At 41.4% G+C, this 17,283-nt stretch overlaps 1 long non-coding RNA gene across 3 annotated transcripts in view; it reads right to left on the minus strand.

Moving 5' to 3' along the window:
• Nucleotides 1-243: 243 nt before the first annotated feature.
• LOC116441619 overlaps nucleotides 244-17,283 on the minus strand; it is a 35,070-nt gene continuing 18,030 nt past the window's right edge. For 2 of the 3 annotated variants that reach the window (XR_004239184.1, XR_004239186.1), the window contains 4 exons: nucleotides 13,969-14,133; nucleotides 4,666-8,261; nucleotides 2,314-2,402; nucleotides 244-1,890 (listed from right to left, as the gene is read on the minus strand). This is a non-coding gene — a long non-coding RNA (uncharacterized LOC116441619). The remainder of the gene's footprint in view (nucleotides 1,891-2,313; nucleotides 2,403-4,665; nucleotides 8,262-13,968; nucleotides 14,134-17,283) is intronic. The other variant, XR_004239189.1, reaches the window with a different exon arrangement.

A 17,283-nucleotide genomic window follows, 5' to 3' on the forward strand; every position in this document is an offset into this window, starting at 1 on the left:
TGCTAAATATGCTTGTCATTTCCCTTCAAGCAGAATTCCCAAAACATCTGTGTTTTAAAACTGCTTACTGGAACAATGACACAGGGACTTCTGCATGAAAATCAACAGCACCAGAAGCCTTACAGTGTTTTCTCAAGTAAAGAGCAGAGAAAAAACCCAGCAGTCCTTTGAGAACTACAGGATCCCAATCTTCCAGCTGAATAGCTGAGAGCTCAGAGGTACTACCCAGACTCTTACACATGGAGCTGCATGGTGATGTGGTCGTGTGGGCTGCAAGGACGTGGTTCTCTTGTCTCCGCAAAGGACAACCCAGTCAAAGAAATGTTAATAGCAACAAACAGAAACAGAACACAAACAACACTGCTTCTTTTTCCCTCTAGGGAAACGTGCCTAGTGATTATGAACTTAACACTTAATGCATATAAATTGTTTTCTGTGTGGCAGTCTTTTCAGTCAAATAAAGAAAATAACAATAACCTTTCTTTTCTCTTACTAATGGTTGAACTCTCTTGTTTGGGACAACACCAAGAGGACATACAGATAAAATTAATATTTATTTCAGATAATTGTGTGCAATATGCATCTGTTTGAAGGTGCTGACATGTATTTTAATTATACATAGAATTTTCCCAAGGTTTTCTGAAATATTCTGTAAAACACAATGTGGAACACAATATAATGCTAAAATTAAATATTATTTAATCTCTTTTACAGGTGGACATATTTCTGTACATACACATGCACTTTTTAGGAGAAATTTATACTCAATTAGACTGCTCTTTTTGGTTTTTTCTGCATTTTTACAATGCCATTATGAATAAACAATGAGATGCTGAAAGTGAAATAGTTCATACTCTATGGCTCCCCAAGGTGTTAAGAACAGCAGTCAGGAAATGAGCTAAGAAAAGTCCACTCTAACATTTAAATACTAGTAATAGCAGCACATATCATTAAAAACTCTGACAAAAAAAACCCCTATGAGAACATAATTAATACCTCATCTAGAGAAAACAAACAGAAGAACGTGAGTAGTTTTAGAATTTCTCTTTTACAAAACATCACAAATGTAAGGTGAAACTCACTGCCCACTGGTTTTCTAAGTGCTGAGCCAAACAGAGGGAAAACTCTCAATGATTTCTCAGAAGGCAATAGCTTATCTAGAACATACAATAAACTAGGCAAGATCCTCATTTCCCTTTGCCAGACAGAATATTGCTCAATTAGCAGTTTGCTACCTGAAGTCTCCTTCTACACCCATTTTGTAGGTAAACAGCATTAATTTCTTTCTTGTACTGAGTGAAGCTTCTCACAACTTGCCTGAAGTTCAAAAAGTCATCCCAGACAGCACAGCCTGGACTTGATCATCTTCTCCTGTCCAGCTGCAGCCAAAGAACCCACTGCTTCCATTTGTTTCATCCCTGCTGCATCTCAAATTGCTGCAGTCCAACAAAGCCTACTGCACTCAGTGAAGACCTTTTCCTAAATTTCATCAGTTAATGTCAAGCATGGGACACACCTAACACACGCCTACTGCGGTAGCCCTGAGAAAGCAGCTCAAACATACAGCCCTGCACAACACATCTCAAGTGCCCACACTTTCATATTGACTTGCCCCCCACCTGCGGCAATCCTGCTCTCTAACCCATTCCACATCACCACAAATGGAGGAACAAACCATGGGTATGAAAAAAGACATAAAAAGGCAATTTAAAGAGAAATTCCTCAAAAATACCATGCAAATATATATGAGAGTTATAAAACAAGCAACAGATTAAGGCCAAATTAAAAAAAAAGATTGGCATTCGTACATCATGCTCACAAAAAGACATTCCAGTTGCATTTTCTTTCATGTCTCTTTTCTTGTGCACAGCTCGAAGTGTTTAAAACAACCTAAAGAAATAAAATAGGGAGGAAAAGATAATCAAAATTAATTAGTGACATAAAATAAATTTATTTTATGCCTAGAATTTACCATTACATTCATCTCGTGTGACTTCTGCACACAACACAGACCACCAGATTTCACAAAGTAGCACCGGAATTCAATCAATATCTTTAAAGGACTCTGTTGAAAAGCCTTACAGCCTGGAAGGCCTAAGCAGCACATCAAACAAAGCCATTAGATTTCCCTGATTGCAATTACAACCAACACCAGAGAATTTTATCTGCAAACGGCCACTTTTAAACAAAAAAGAAATGCAAAGCTAGATCTGAATCCTGCTCACTGACGTATGACTTGCAGTTTCATTCAGAACTTAAAGACTGATAAACAGTCACAAGTTACAAATTTCAGATCTTTTGGTGAATGCATACCTTTATTCTTTTTTCTTCTCCTCTTCTGCCTTTTCATGAATCCTTATTCAAAAGTGACACATTTGTTCAGTTCAGGGAGATTCTTCTCTCTGGAGGGGAAATAATTTTTATCAGTAAGACTCCCTGGTGATCAGGTAGACTTGGAACTGCTGTTAATCAGCCTTTTTGACATGGTACCTTGAATAGCACTTCCCATGATGCTTTGTGTGCCTACCTTAATTCTTTCCTTTTGAACTCACCATGACTTATAGGTGTCTTTTTTTTCCTTTTGTGTGTCTGAAGTTATCTCTCTATTAACTTTAATTGGAAAGGTACCTTTTGTTCCCCTAGAGTAGTCATATACTAACCACTGAACTCCCTAGGCTCAAATTTCTGGGGTAGCAAGAGTTCAGTTTTCTGACAACTCGTAAAGAAAAAAAAAATCCAGAGGAAAAAATTGATGTCTTTATTATCGCTAATAACATAAATTATATTTATACTAAAGATGAACTGTTGCATCCATTTATATCAGCAAATACAGAGGATTCTACTGGAAGTCACAGTGAGTTCAAAAGAAAGGAATTAAGGGCAGACACACAGAACATCACAGAACCCCGACCCTTGCCATCTGCAAACCTTACTGAAAGGTATGCTGCTAAAAATAAATAAATAAATAGCCTTTTTCCGAGGCACTGGGAGAAATGTGAGTTCTTTCATAAAGGCAGAAGCAACAAAGCTTTGTTTCCTGTAGACTTGTGCCTCTCCCTCACAATACTGCTGTTGGCAGGGGAGAGGGGACACATCCAGGCCAGCCTGCACCTTGTAGCACCCCAATTAGCCCCACAGGACACCTGTACGGGATGGCCAGACCCTCACCAACCACAATATGTTATAGCTGAGTTCCCATCTTTCCCTCACTATTTGCTCTCATTTGGGGCCTGTCCACCAGCCAAGTTTTTTTCAATTAATTTGTCAGAGCTTCTGGGACCTGATGCTCTTCCAGGTCTAGAAGAAGATCTGCAGAAGCCCTAAAAATTTCTGTGAAGTGACAGGCAAACACTCTGGGTATAACACATTTCTCCAAGAGAGCTAACCAAAAGTAAAATATCCTCTTGCACTTTACTGCACATTCAAGAGATTTGTTCTTACCTACTTCATAGCCTGATCATGGTCACATAAAATGATAAAGAAAAAAGATGTTACACATTGGGCTCTGAGTCAAAAGGCTTGAACCTTCCTGGAAAGCAGAGTTTCATCACCTTCATGCTGTTCAGCTGTTTGTATCCACAGAATGTGACCCAATCTTCTTGATTTTCTTTGTACCAGAAGAAGAATTTGGACTAAGGAGGGCCAGGGCATCAATACATCCAATTCTGCTGTGAGCTGCAGAAGACCCTGAGTTAAAGCAGCAACTACCACCCTCTCTGTACTGACAGAGGAAAAAAACTCCATCAGTAGTATGTCAAGGATTAGCACAGAGTCAATGACCCACTCCTACAGGTGCACAGGATTTTGCCAGCTGGCCAGAGCTGACTCATTTCTTCCTGCATAGGGTATCTGGAGCCATCTCTGTTTTTAAAGCAGTCATCTTAGGGCAGCTGGTGATAGTATTCATGCTTGAGGTGATTGAGCTACTGGCTCTGTGTCATACTCCTGTGTCTAATTCAGTGCATTTAAATATCTGCACTTTTGAATCCTGCCTTATTTCTCCCATCTTCCTTTCTAGCACTGGCTACACGTTACAAACCCAAGGTGTTGTATCCTCCTAAGAATTACTACACAAAACTCTCCTTGCCAAAAACCTGCCAGACCACAGGATAGGGTTAAAATTGCATCCCCTCTGCATTTCTTGCAGCTGAGTCTTCAGCAAACTGTTGTTTCTTTTCTCAAAACCATGCAGCCAGGATGCTGCCAGGCATCCCTCGGATGAAGTGGATGCTCTGAATACGTGTTGGCTGGGGAGTCCCACTTTGGGCACCCAGCCCAACAGGGCATAGGGTCCCCAGCACCTGCTCACAGGGCAGCCAGTGCAGGAGAGTTGCTGACCTGCCAGCACCTAATGGGGTGCATTCACCAAATATTTTATTCACATGTGTTATCCCTGGCAGCATTCAAAGCCAGGCTGTATGGGGCTTTGAGCAACCCAGTCTACTGAAAGGTGTCCCTTCCTGTGGCAGGAGGGTTAGAACTAGATGATCTTTAAGGTCTCTTCCAACCCAAACCATTCCACGATTCTATGATCATTTAAGTGTTTTGGGCAGAAAGGAAGTGTGAGAGAGCACTGCTACTTGAAGTGACCCAGTGCCTGTGAAAGGCATTGAGTGAAAGGACTCGCAGAGAGAAAGATCCTATTTATTCACCCAGACTACATACCAGGCAGTTGTTTGTTTATCAGGACCCCAAAAGCACCTCAATCGTGACATGAAAGTGGTTCCCTAGGAGGTAAGACTGCTGCAGTGTCCCCTTCCTGAAGACAGACCTGGCTAGCCCCATGCAGAAGCTACAGCAATGCATTCTGAAAGGAGGAGAAAGTGAGATGGAAAAGTTAGTGGGTCAAGGACATCACTTATGGGCAAAAAGAGACTCAACTTGGGGAAGATTAATATAATTTATTGCCAATTAAAATAGAGTTGGATGCTGAGACAAAAATTAAACTACCACCTTGCTACCACTCACTACTTTTCCCAGGTTCATCTTCTCTCCCAACTCCTCTACTCCCCTACCCCTGAGGGCTCCTGCAGTCAGCCCGGGGCTGTGCCCATCTCTGCCCAGCACAGGGCAGCCCAGCCTCACCCCACCGACACCCCCGTGGCCCCTGCCAGCACCTGCCCCCAGCCTAGGGCCACACTGAAGAGCAGCGTGACAGCCAGTGCCTTTTTGGGGCCAGTGGTACCATTGGGCCATCAGCCACTGACCCCGGGGAGCCACGGGGTGCCCGGCAGCCCCCAGCCAAGGCTGCTCCCAGCCCACCTCAGTGTTCCAGCACTCAGGCTGTTCCTGGCGCATGTGGTTAGTGTGCTGACAGAAAGCAGCACAGGGACAGAAATTGCAGTTCTTAGAACCAGTCTATAATTTTCTCCTTTCCTATCCAAAAAGATAGTACAAACAGAGCTTTCCTTACCATATAAACAAATTATTTTTGGGGGGGGAGAAAATCCCAGGCAGCAGTTTTCCCAGTGTGATTCATCTTGTTGGGGAAGTTTCTGGGAAAGCAGCCTTGCAAAAATGTTGGCCTTTAGGTCTGCAGTAACAGGCAGCAATAAAAAGTGAATTTAAATTACCATCAGGCTAAAAGAAGATGCTCCAAGCCACAGCACCAGCAGCCTTCTCTGCTGGGACTGCAAGGCTGCCTGGCACTGGCTCCAAAATTAGTTCATCTTCATCCCTCTGACTGCCAAATCGCCTCACTTCCCAGCTGAGGCAGCACACTGAGGAGATGTGCACAGAGTTTGCTTAAGAGCAAAGCCAGCCCTGGAAGCTCTTCTTCCAGCCCCATGAGCAGCCAATTGAGCACAACCAAGGCCATGCAGAGGGTGGAAATAGTCTTCCCTACATGCTCTTTGGGCTCAAGGGGAAGTCAAGTTCTGCCATTAGGGGAGAAAGGGAAGCAAGCCCTTAGCAGTGGCCATTGACAGGACCTGTGCTGTCATGCCCTGCTGGCAGGAGTGTCATACACAGCTCTGATCTGCACCAGCTCATTCCTCAGGTGCCAGTGGTGGTCAGCCCAGCGCCCAACTGCCAGATCTGCTGGAAGTGTTCAAAACCCATGTGGATGTGGCACTTGGGGAAGTGGTGGTGGCTTGGAGGTGCTCATGGTGGTACTGGGCTAATGGTTGGACTCGATGACCTTAGAGGTCTTTTCCCAGCTTAATGATCCTGTGATTCTCTCTCCATTCCCACCCCACCTTCATTACCAACTTGCAAGCCAGGCACCAAAGCAAGGCAACTAACTTCCCTAGGGCAATCCTCTAAAGAGGGCACAGAATGTCTCACAGGTACAAAAATCCTTGCAGGCTGCTCTGCAGCACTGGCAGCCCCCACCCCCCTCAAGCTCCACAACTTGTCTTTGAAATGGCCTGATGACTGATTATGGGAATCTTCCCCATGCGGTACCCCCACACCATGACATCTCAATCATATTTCCATTTCTTTTTTAAAGTAACAAAATGGTTTTCCTGGCCCAGTATGTTTATCAGTTAGTCTGAGCCAGTTATCTGCACAGGTTTACGGTATGCAGCCTAGAACCATTAGATTTTTATCACATCTTATGAAAATCATACACAGCTTACTCTTGTAGCTGTATATTACAAGGGAATCGTGCACAGAGAGACTGGTTCTCCTTAGATTACTATCTCTGAATTGATGCTGTATGAGGCATAACTGCTTAAAAGGTTATAACCAATGTAATTTTTGCCATTACAGGTAATTTATGGCTCCTGTGTGTCTGACTTGTCAAATCTTCTTACAGAGATCAAAGAGGGTCTGTTTGTCATATGCATTTATCTAACACTTGTTCCTCTGCAAGCTTCAAAACGCAATAGTTATTCTTTTCTTGGGTGTCAATTTTCTCCTATATGTCTTGCCTCTTAGTCCTTGTAAATGTCCTCCTAATGCAAAATGCAGGGGTGCTTTAGCAGCAAATATGAGCAATGACTACTTCTCTAGAGGAATTTTTAAAAGAGAATTTTTTCCTAAGCAGGGCTCCAGTCCTTCAGAGAGGTCTGAAGTCATGCACACAGATGTTTTGAAGCTCCAGCTGTGCTTCAAACCTTGCTGCATTATTTTCTCCTCAACTTTACATACTCTGAGCTGATCTCTGCTGTTGTGAAAGAAATCCTTCAGGAAAACTCCTGGAGAACAAAATACCCTTTCATTGAATAAGGCAGGGGGATACACACATCAGGTGTACATCCTCAGCTCCCGCCTCTACATCTGCCTCCACTTCACCTCTGTGCCGAACCCTCATATCCTGCCGGTCTCCATTCTGTTTCCTCGTTTCCCATTGCTGGAAATCATATTCTGCCTTACATTCTCAAGACTCTACCCCAGTCACTCACAGGACGACAAAAAGCTGTGACAGTTTCTTGTTTACTCTGCACAGATTTCACAGCAAACTGAGCAGGTGTAAAGGCAGGCAGGGAAGCACAGGAGGGTTCAGTGACAACACCCCCAGGGCTGCACAGAGGAACACAGAGCTCTACCCATGCCCTCCTTTCTGCTGTGCAGACTGGTTGGGGTTACAACAGCTCCAAGGGCATGCACAACAGAGGCAAAATGCTGGCCACATAACAAGAGGGAGGGACAAGAGGGTCACTTTTCATGAGGTCTGGGGATTTTGAGAAGTATCAGTCTTTACAAACCTCTCCAGTAGAGCTGAGATGGGAGAGTCTGTTGAAAGGACTCACTTCGTCCTGTTTTCCCAAGCAAGGAACACTTGGAGATGAACAGATGTGCTTCTGCATCAGGCACAGGAATCTCGGGGCTTACAGAGAGGAGAGGGCACCAGAGAGTTCAGCTGTAATATTATTCAATGCCACATGTCCCCACCAGCCAGGCACACAGGGTGCCTGTGGGGAAAGGAGCCACAGAGGAGCTGAGCAAGAGAAGGGTCCCCACTCCCACTTTCCTCACAGCACCACAGTGCTCCCTAACCCATGGGACACTGCTGGCTGTGCCATGGAGCTGCTGCCCCACTGCGCTATCACATCCATATGTGAAAAGGTAAGGAGCCTAGCAGCACTCAGACACACTCATGTTTCACATTTATGAACCTTTTACCCATTTTACTGTCAGAAGGGCTGCATTTCTCAATGGCTATGAAGTGTGAAGTGTCTGGAAACACAGCACGCTCACTGTGGAGGAAAGAACTTTACAGAGGAGCTTTGCCAGTTTAACTCTACATTCAGTTTTTCCTTCCAGTCAGGTATGGAATGGCAGGACATGCTTAAGCAGGCAGTATAACAGGAATCCTAGAGAGAAATAAATTAAATAAATAACTTTAAATAGATAGATATAATATAACTTTAAACACATAGATATAATTTATTTATTCAATAATAAATAATAAATTTTTATTTAAGTAATAATAATAACCAGAATTAGAATAACTACACTTTGCTGAAGGTGAAGTCCTTTGAGTAAATTGACTGAAATTGGTATCTTCACTGACGCATCATTTTTGACAGGGTTTACAGTACAGAAGATTTGTGCAGCAAATGGGAAATATTCTGAAAAAGTACAAATAATTCTTCAAACCATATATACAGAGCAGGATTTCAGCTGCAAATACACACAAAATCTAGAGTTCTTAAGATCTAAGGATTTGGCCCAATAATACAATATGCATTTGATTCAGAAACATCTAATGCTTTGCAAAAACTGTTCCTAATATCAGGGACAACTTTGGTGCTGCCAAATGCTTGACATGGCTTTAATGTCAGGTAGAACTAAAGACTGGCAATTAAATGGCAATAAACTATAAATTGCTGATGCATATTATATATGATTTACATGTATGACTATAGAAGTTGCAGAAGTATGTTAGTTGCAAAACATCACTACAACCTTCATAATTAATATAACTAGCATCCTGTTGGAAATATTGCCCACCTCTGTGGACATTTTGCATCCACATTTTGAATCTTTCTAGATTGTTTGAAAAGAATTCCAGTATATTTATTCAAAAATCATTAAAATCCTAATAAGTGTAATAATAAATGATTTGCTTCTTCACAGATAAGTTTTAACACCGACTTATTTACTACGCTGATAAAAATCTATTCCAATCGCAAATATTATTCAAACTGCTTCAGGATCTGCCATCTCTTTTTTTTCCTAAGTTTGTTTTTAGTTTCTTTCTCTTCCTTCCAGTGTCTTAGATGAGGATCTCTCTTTATCTCTGCCCCAAGCGTTACGCTATAACAGTCTTGAATGGCATATCAGAGTCTATTTCTGAATACTGGAACAATGTCTCTGACAATATGTATTAGTGTTCTGGCACTTTCCTCTGGAATAAATTTTTTTTGTGCCTCAGACAATAGACAATGGCAGGAGACTTGGACAGACACTAAAGAACAGACATATTTAGTCAGTCTTCTCGGAAACCACTCCATGACTGCAAGCAGGAGTTGACAGAAGGCAGAAATACCGAGAGTCAACTACAAACTAAAAAGGAGCTCTAACGTTGAGGATTTTATGAAACACAGAGAATACTGTACTTCCTCAGGATAGACTGACCCATTCAACTAAACAAATGCCAAAAGAAACACAGGCCCAAAAATCATGGGTTTGAGCTGTTATAGTCAAGATATCAAAACCTGAAAAGAGTATGAAATCATTTCACTGCCTGTATCTGCATGATGCCAGCCTTTACAGTTAAATATGAAAAAAAGAAGAAAGAAAAAAGACAGATAAGAAATTATTTTTCATTTATGAGCATAACTACATACTTACTATCAACATGTGCCGTAAATACCCTTCCTAAAATGGAAATATGTGGTTTATAAAAACACACCGAAGAAGAAGCTAGTGTTCTTATTCAGATAGGATTGATCAAAGGAAATCCATGTGTTACATCAGACAGACATATGCCAGTTCTGTGATAGTTAAGCACAACCGTCCTGGATAATGGGCTTCATGTGTATGGTAGAAATACCAACTAGAAACGATGCAGTTGATAACACTGACTTAAACTGACAGCATTAATTTCAGAAAAATTTTACTGTCCAGTTTCCACTCCAGAAAACTAACTGTAGGCTGTCTGCAATCTTATGCCTGGGTGCTGTGCTGTTTTCTGTTCAGGATATAATCATCAGAAAGTCTCTTTTAGATATTTTACAGATATTAACCATATAAGATATTGATAGAGAGCCTTAGTAGCATGTGCAATCCATAACTTGTTTTTTTGATAGCAACAACTTTAGAATCAGAAAACAGTGTGCCTTATTACAAATCATTTTCTTGTGTTCACCAGTGATATATTTACAATTTCTCCACAGTCTGGCAGGCCCAAATAATTTATTCTCTAAGCTTCCTACAATTTACAGAAATGTTTTGCACACCATTACTGACACAATCCTTTGAGAAGCTTAACATTAATTTAGGTTATGAATATAGAGGAATTTCAGTTGCCTTATTCACTAGTAGTAGCAAGGTGTCATTTCCTCAAAATCATCTTCACAATTTAATCTATTGGAAAAATACACATAATCTTCCTATGAAATAGTACCTTTTTGTAAAAAAACTAAACAAACATTTCCATTAATTAATCCACTCTGTGAAGGTTAGATATCTCATTCTGAATGCACTTTTGTTTTAAATCAAGGTCTCTACTCAATGGACTCATGTTCTATGAGGTCCAAGACAGTTGACTAATACAAGTTATTTCACATGTGCTGTGCAGAAATCTATGTACACTAAAGTTTATAATAGGAAATGTGTGAATTTGATAACCAAAGAGTAAAACCCACTGATTTATGCCATCAGCTGGAAGTGTTAGCGCATACTACAAATCAATGCCTTTACATTAGTGACTGGCACTTCAGCAATAATTTACCAGTAAAACAGACAGTGAAACCTCTGTCAACTCATTCCAGAATCATCATCTTGTGCATTAATACTACATGAGAACAGGATAACAGGAGATAAGGGAGAAAGACAAAATGGCAATGAAAGGCAGTGTCCCAGAGAGGATGTTCTCTCTGACCAAATCTCAGAACCAGGGAGGAAGGTAACAAGAGAAAAAAAGCAGTAAGAGCCACAGCACTCGTGCTTCAAGGTAGAAGCATTCTGATTTCATTCATTAGGTGAACTGTGGTCTGTCAAGCTTGTTATCTTACTAAACTGGAGCTATTTTGTTACCTTGATCTCCTGCTCCCTTCCCTAATGCCAAGGTTTTTCTGGCTTTGCCCCATGTGTCACAGTGGTTATAACAGCTCCTGGCAGTGACGCTCCGCTTTACCCACTGAGTATCCATACAGCATTACAGGCCTGCAGGGGATCTACAGCTACAGTCCTAAGAGTAGCAATAAATAATACCCTCCTTGCTAAAGAGACTTTTTCAAAGCTATTCAAATATAACCGAGCAACTGTCTGAAGTATTAGCACAACCTTGGAGGTTTCTACTATGGGGAAGAGAAAGAACACCTCTTTTTAGCAGTCCTGTTACTCCTAGAGTCGTATCGAAGGGACACGGTGCACAAGCTTTGCTCTCAGAAGTGCATGACCACATTATCCAAAGATCCAACAGAGGCTCTTACACTCATCTGAACTCAGTAATTACTGTAGCTCCTCCTGAACCCTCCTGTTCATCACTGAACGATGTTCATTATACAGTGCAAGCACACCCAGGGATATGTCACAGGGCAAATTTTGCTCCTGGACCTGGGCTGGCAGATCCCAAAATCTTTCCACAAGTGCCATCAATCTGAATGTCATTTTACAGGGCAAAAGCAACAAGAAGCACTTTCAAAGCCCTCTCCCACAGGAGAACTGTGCAAATGAGGGATTTAAACTCTGTTATACCACTTTTCTCCAAATCTAGTTTGAGAAAAATACCCCATTTTCACTTTGGAATAGTACATTTTCCACACAAAACCTGTTGTTTCCTTGCATCTATTAAAGCTGGAAGAGGCATTATTTACACCAAGCAGATGAGCCTTAGGCATTTTAAACCCCCTGCATTCAGCATTAATCTCCTGTTAAATGGTGCAGTTCCCATCAGGGGCTGGACAAGCTTCTCCCTGCAATTAGCTACTTTACAGTGACACTTTTCCCACTTCAACTCAAAAAACAAAGCCAGTGCAGCGATCATGCAGAAACACCCTTGAAATTGAGAAACTCCTTCCCTGATATGAAAGTTAGAGAACCCAGAGGCTCACATATGAAATATCAACTACTCAGGACCAAATTTTTATACAAGTATTTGCATCTCATATTAACAACAACAAAAGAAAATCCCAATCATTCTGAGGACTGCGTTTCTTAAATGAAAAAAAAAAGAGAAAAAAGGAAGGGAATATAAAAGGTGAATCAATTGTTAGCCTACAGGTAAATACCCTGAGGATAGCTGTTTCCCCCCAACAGAATTTCAGATTGTTTCTATGCATTTGTTGTTTTGATACGTGGAGAGGAAAGCTTAATAGAAAACTGACTGAAGTTTGCACCTTTTGCCTCACAGTGAAGAAAAAATATCAGTGCCTGTCATCTTCCGTGTCTGGCTAGTCACAGGCATTCAAGCATCAGGCAATAAACTGCAATAATCATGAAGTTAGCTTAACATTCACCTGATCTTCTAAATTCCAAGTACTATAAACATAAATTGGGTTGTCTGGATACCTCGATTTTCAATTTTTTTGACCTCTATAGTTCTTCACTTTTCAAGCTGTTCTCTGCAAGCCTGAAGACTAGCCGTTTCTTTAATAGATCTGGTTATCTAAAAGACCGGCTTCCAGCAAGCACAGCTTACCATTCAGTTAAGCTGTATACAACTATTTCTATTTCCTGGGTTGCATGTTTTTGCATTACACAGACTTGTGATCCTGCAAAGATTTATTATAACCCCCCTGTTCACTTCAAGTGCTCTAAATGGTTTGACTGAATTTCTCATTGGGGATTTCTCACAGGGCATAAACTGAGTCTCTGGAGGAGCAGTGTGAGCAGGGCTGTGCCATGAGCGGATCAAACCAGGAAGCACAGGTGGCCCAGCACAGGCCATGCCCTCACTGGCAGGGTAGCAGTCTCACAAGGTCTGAAGATGCGGCAGAGCCCGGAGGTCACAGCAATGAATCCAATCAGCAGCCTCTGACCAGACAAAGTAACCAGGCAGTTCCAAGGTCCATCCAGCAGACAAGGTCAAGAGGTAGGACTGGAGACAGGACAGGGTCCATCCAGAAGACAAGGTCAGAGATAAACATGCCCACAGCATAGCTCAGGCCTGGACTGGGTGCCAAGCCCTGAGCTGAAACTGGGTTCCCAGAGAGCGGGGAGAAGCTGGTCAGGGTCAGTAAGGTTCAGTAGCGCCCCAAGGACCCTGAGAGCTGTAAGCTTCGATGGAACGCTCAGGCAGAGCCCTTGACTTCATTGAAAATGCAAGAAAATGCTGCCATTAGTTTCCATGAGGTCAGGATCCACCTGATGTCTTTCTTTTCCAGCTCCTGTGATATGTACCTCAAATACCCTTGGGTCACATATCAAATAAATAGATAAGAGAGATAAAATTTAACTAAAGCCATGCAACACTCAAAGCACTGCTCAGTCACAGCTGTTAAGGATATTAGCACTGTATCAACCATCAACAAAATAAAAATTGCTATTGTGTTTCTGGCCGGCACTGGAAGGTTTTGAAGCTTTTTTTCTAAGGCTAGCTGCCAACAGTGCCATGGGAGTGCTAACATACTGCCATTTCATTTTAAGGCTAATATTGAAATACAGTAAAAATCTGCATTTAAACAGAGCTATAAAGGCCAAAGAAAAGATTCCTCTTGCTTTCGGCAAGTTTGGATCAAGCAGCATACGAATAGTTTTCGTGTGTGAGAGTGATGTTGCCCTCTGCTGGGTAACCCACAACCAGAGCAAAGCCCCTGCTCTTCAGAGTCCCAGCAGATTCAAGCTGAGGCAGCCTACATACTTTTGACACTAGAATCTTTGCAAATAGCGGGTGATTTAGGTTTGCTGTACCCCAAGGAGGAGGTAGGAGTACACTATTGGCCTCTTTTTGTAAGTGCAGAGACAGAAGATACAGGAGGGATGCAGTTTCAGTCCTCATCTCTTTGTAGAATATGGCCCATTGACTTCCAGTGCAGAATCAGCCCCATCAAATTTTTCCAAGGTCATGTAGAAAATCTGTAGGAAAGTTAAACAAAAAGAAAAATAGAAAGTGAAAGACTCTATGTTTCATGACTCTCCAGTTTTAAGCACACGACTGAAAGAAAAAACAATCCCTCAAATACATTTAGTCCTTAAAACCTCTAGACACCAATTATATACTGCAGGGTATGTCTACATTAATTCTCACCTATATAAATTTATTTTTCCTCCTTTCACAAAATCAGATTTAATTTCTCTTAAGTAACAGATAAATTACTAGTGTCTATATTATCAGCACCCTATTAAGAGCAGGAATCCAGCCTGATGCCACTAGGACGTTGTAACAGTCCTATCTCATCAGTGATCAGACTAAGGTCTAGGGAGTGAAATTTATCAAATGCCATTGTACAGTGTATCTGGAAGGATGATAAACATGATTAAAATTCATTTCACCAACACAGTTGCTCGTATGTATTTAATGTCCTTTTCCTTGGAATGGTTAGACAAATTGCACAGTTCCCTAAAATGAAATTCAGTCTTGGATTTTATACAACGTGCCCTGATAATACAAATCAATATTTTGACAAAAGACATTCTTGCCTGAAGATGAAGTATAATGTGTAATAAAATACACTTAAGTACTTTATAATTTACCCTGAGAGTACAATGCATTTGACCAAATGTCATACATCATTCCATGGAAAACCAGGTGGAATATATAATCTATACTCCTTTAAGAAGCAACTGCATTGAGAGAGCACACAATTAAACACTTAATATTCAGAAGACATTTCAAATAAAGGATGTGTGTGGAACCTCTTGAAGGTATGCATTGTTCTACACAATTTAACTGCAAGATCACAGCTTTTCCCCAAATGCAGTATCATGTTCTCTAATTACTTTAATTTTTAAAATGGAGTACATTATCTTCTGTGTGTCAACTTGCTTTTGCCATGGACCTCACAAAGCCTGTTTATACATATAACATAAGGGGAGCCAAAAAATGCCCCAAAAGTTTCTATGAACCTTCTGTGACTCTTGCCCAGTGTCTCTAATGAATTAGATGGTTTCCTCTGGAATTTCCATGTCCTAGACCCATTTGGCTATTCATCCTCCAAGCCCACTTCTCCTGTGGAGCACACAGCAAAATAATTTCACAAGCTAGAGTGGGACAGACAGAAATTTAAAAGTTGGTAACATGTGCCAGTTCCTAAATCCAGTGCAGCCCAAAGGCATTAAGAACATTTAGGAGCTGGATTCTCCTTCATTTTGCAGGAAAATAAGACAATTTACATATCTTAATGGGTCTTGGCACCAAGTATTATGTGCATGGTCAGGTAAGTATATGAATAGGGATTTAGCTTTTGACTGAAATATGAGCCAGATGAGGGAGTATTTAATGGGAAGACTAACTCACCAGACAAGACTCACAGATACAGGAAATAAAACCTGTGCATTTTGCTTACTAACGTTTGCTCTATACAATAACACACCTTATTGCAGTCTCATTTACTGGTCTCTCGCCCAAAACAGCCTGGCATTTAGTATTTTCAAGGACTTTATCAGAATTCAAGACCTAAGTGCCTGGACCATAATCATTACACATGGATTGTTTTCACTGAGGCCAAGACATGAGCACGTTCAGGCAGTACACAAAGATCTTGTTGCTAAAACATTTGCCACTTGAATGTAATTGTTCTCCAGTAAGGAAGCAATCACTGAAAAGCAAAATCCCACAGATGACACGCTGAGTTTTACGTTCACAGGAGGTTAATATATTTTCCATCCACAGTGGAACTGTTTGTAATTTACAGGCAAAAATCCAGCCCTGGTGCAAGCAAGTGCAGCTCTTATTGATCTCAATAGTAGATGCACTCATTTATAGCGGGGCTGCCTTTGGCGTCATGTCTGTTTAGCACAGAATGAATAATATTACAAGGCAGGGCATAGGTTCACCGTGCGTGCTGAAAGCTTTTGCATTTGTGAATGTTAAAATAGCCTGCCTCCACAATAGCAACTATTTTGGGCTGGAGAACACAACATGTGCCAATCTGAGTTGCATAATGCTTTCACATATCTCAGGGTTCGCTACTCTGAATAGTTCCATACTGAATGGCTGCTTAATATCTCCTTTACTGCGTACAAGTCCTGTCTCTAACAGCACGATGCAGCGTGTTGCTCAATAGATGAGCCCTGCATTCACTCACAAAAGCACAAGCCAGGAGAGACTGCAGGAGAGACTGAGGCAGAGCTTCGATTGAAGAGCCCTGTGGCTTACGCTATTTTGGTACGAGTTTAAAGAAAAACACTCACATTTTTTACACATTTGGTTTTCATTTGTTTGAAACAGTTTTGTAGCCTAATAAAAAGACCTACAGTTTCATAAAAGGAAGTTAACTGGTTGTCTTTGGGCAGTAGGAGACTTTTTCATATATTACTAGGTTATTTTAAGGGCATTAACTGCAGTCAGCCCATGAGCTCTGTTATAGAACTGATTTGATTTAGGTTTTTTTTTAATTGCACTGTGTTTTATTAAAAAACAAACACAAATGTCAGTGTGAAAAAACTGGATCTTTTCTTATTACACTGCTCTGGTCTGGAAGGCAGAGCAGTGCTTGTGTGCTGACTTGTAAGCCATTCCCATTGTCCACTGCCTGTCTGCCTCCTGGCTAGCAGCAAATTTACCCAACAGGAACAGAGGTTCAGGGGGCAGGTGTTCCTATCCAAGCTCTCCTTCCAGCAGCAGGAAGGGATCTAATTTACCAATACATTTTCACCTTCCAACAGAAAGGAATCTGACAGCCTGATCTCACCTTCCAGCAGTCAGACCCAAGGGGAAGGCAATTTGACTGTCTAACCTTGTGTTTTGGCAGTGGGAAAGGAAGGGAAGTAACCTGACCACTACTGCCTTCCCACTGATAACGTGCAGACCTCAGGATGGCCATAACTTACCCAATTAGCCACAGTGCCTGCCATCCTCAAAATATACCCAGAAGACTTTTCTGAAATGGATAATCACAGCACGCAGCTCACGAGTAAAACACATGGTTTTTTTCTAAAGCTCAAGGAAACACACACATACTGTGCTCTAAATACATTTACATTACTCTCTTCTTCTAGACAGTACAAACAAGCCTCTGCATGTAAGCATAAAACACTGGCAGCTACGATTCACCTCAGAGGTAG

Source organism: Corvus moneduloides, chromosome 1 (assembly GCF_009650955.1).
Source record: "Corvus moneduloides isolate bCorMon1 chromosome 1, bCorMon1.pri, whole genome shotgun sequence".
Taxonomy (NCBI): Eukaryota; Metazoa; Chordata; class Aves; order Passeriformes; family Corvidae; genus Corvus; species Corvus moneduloides.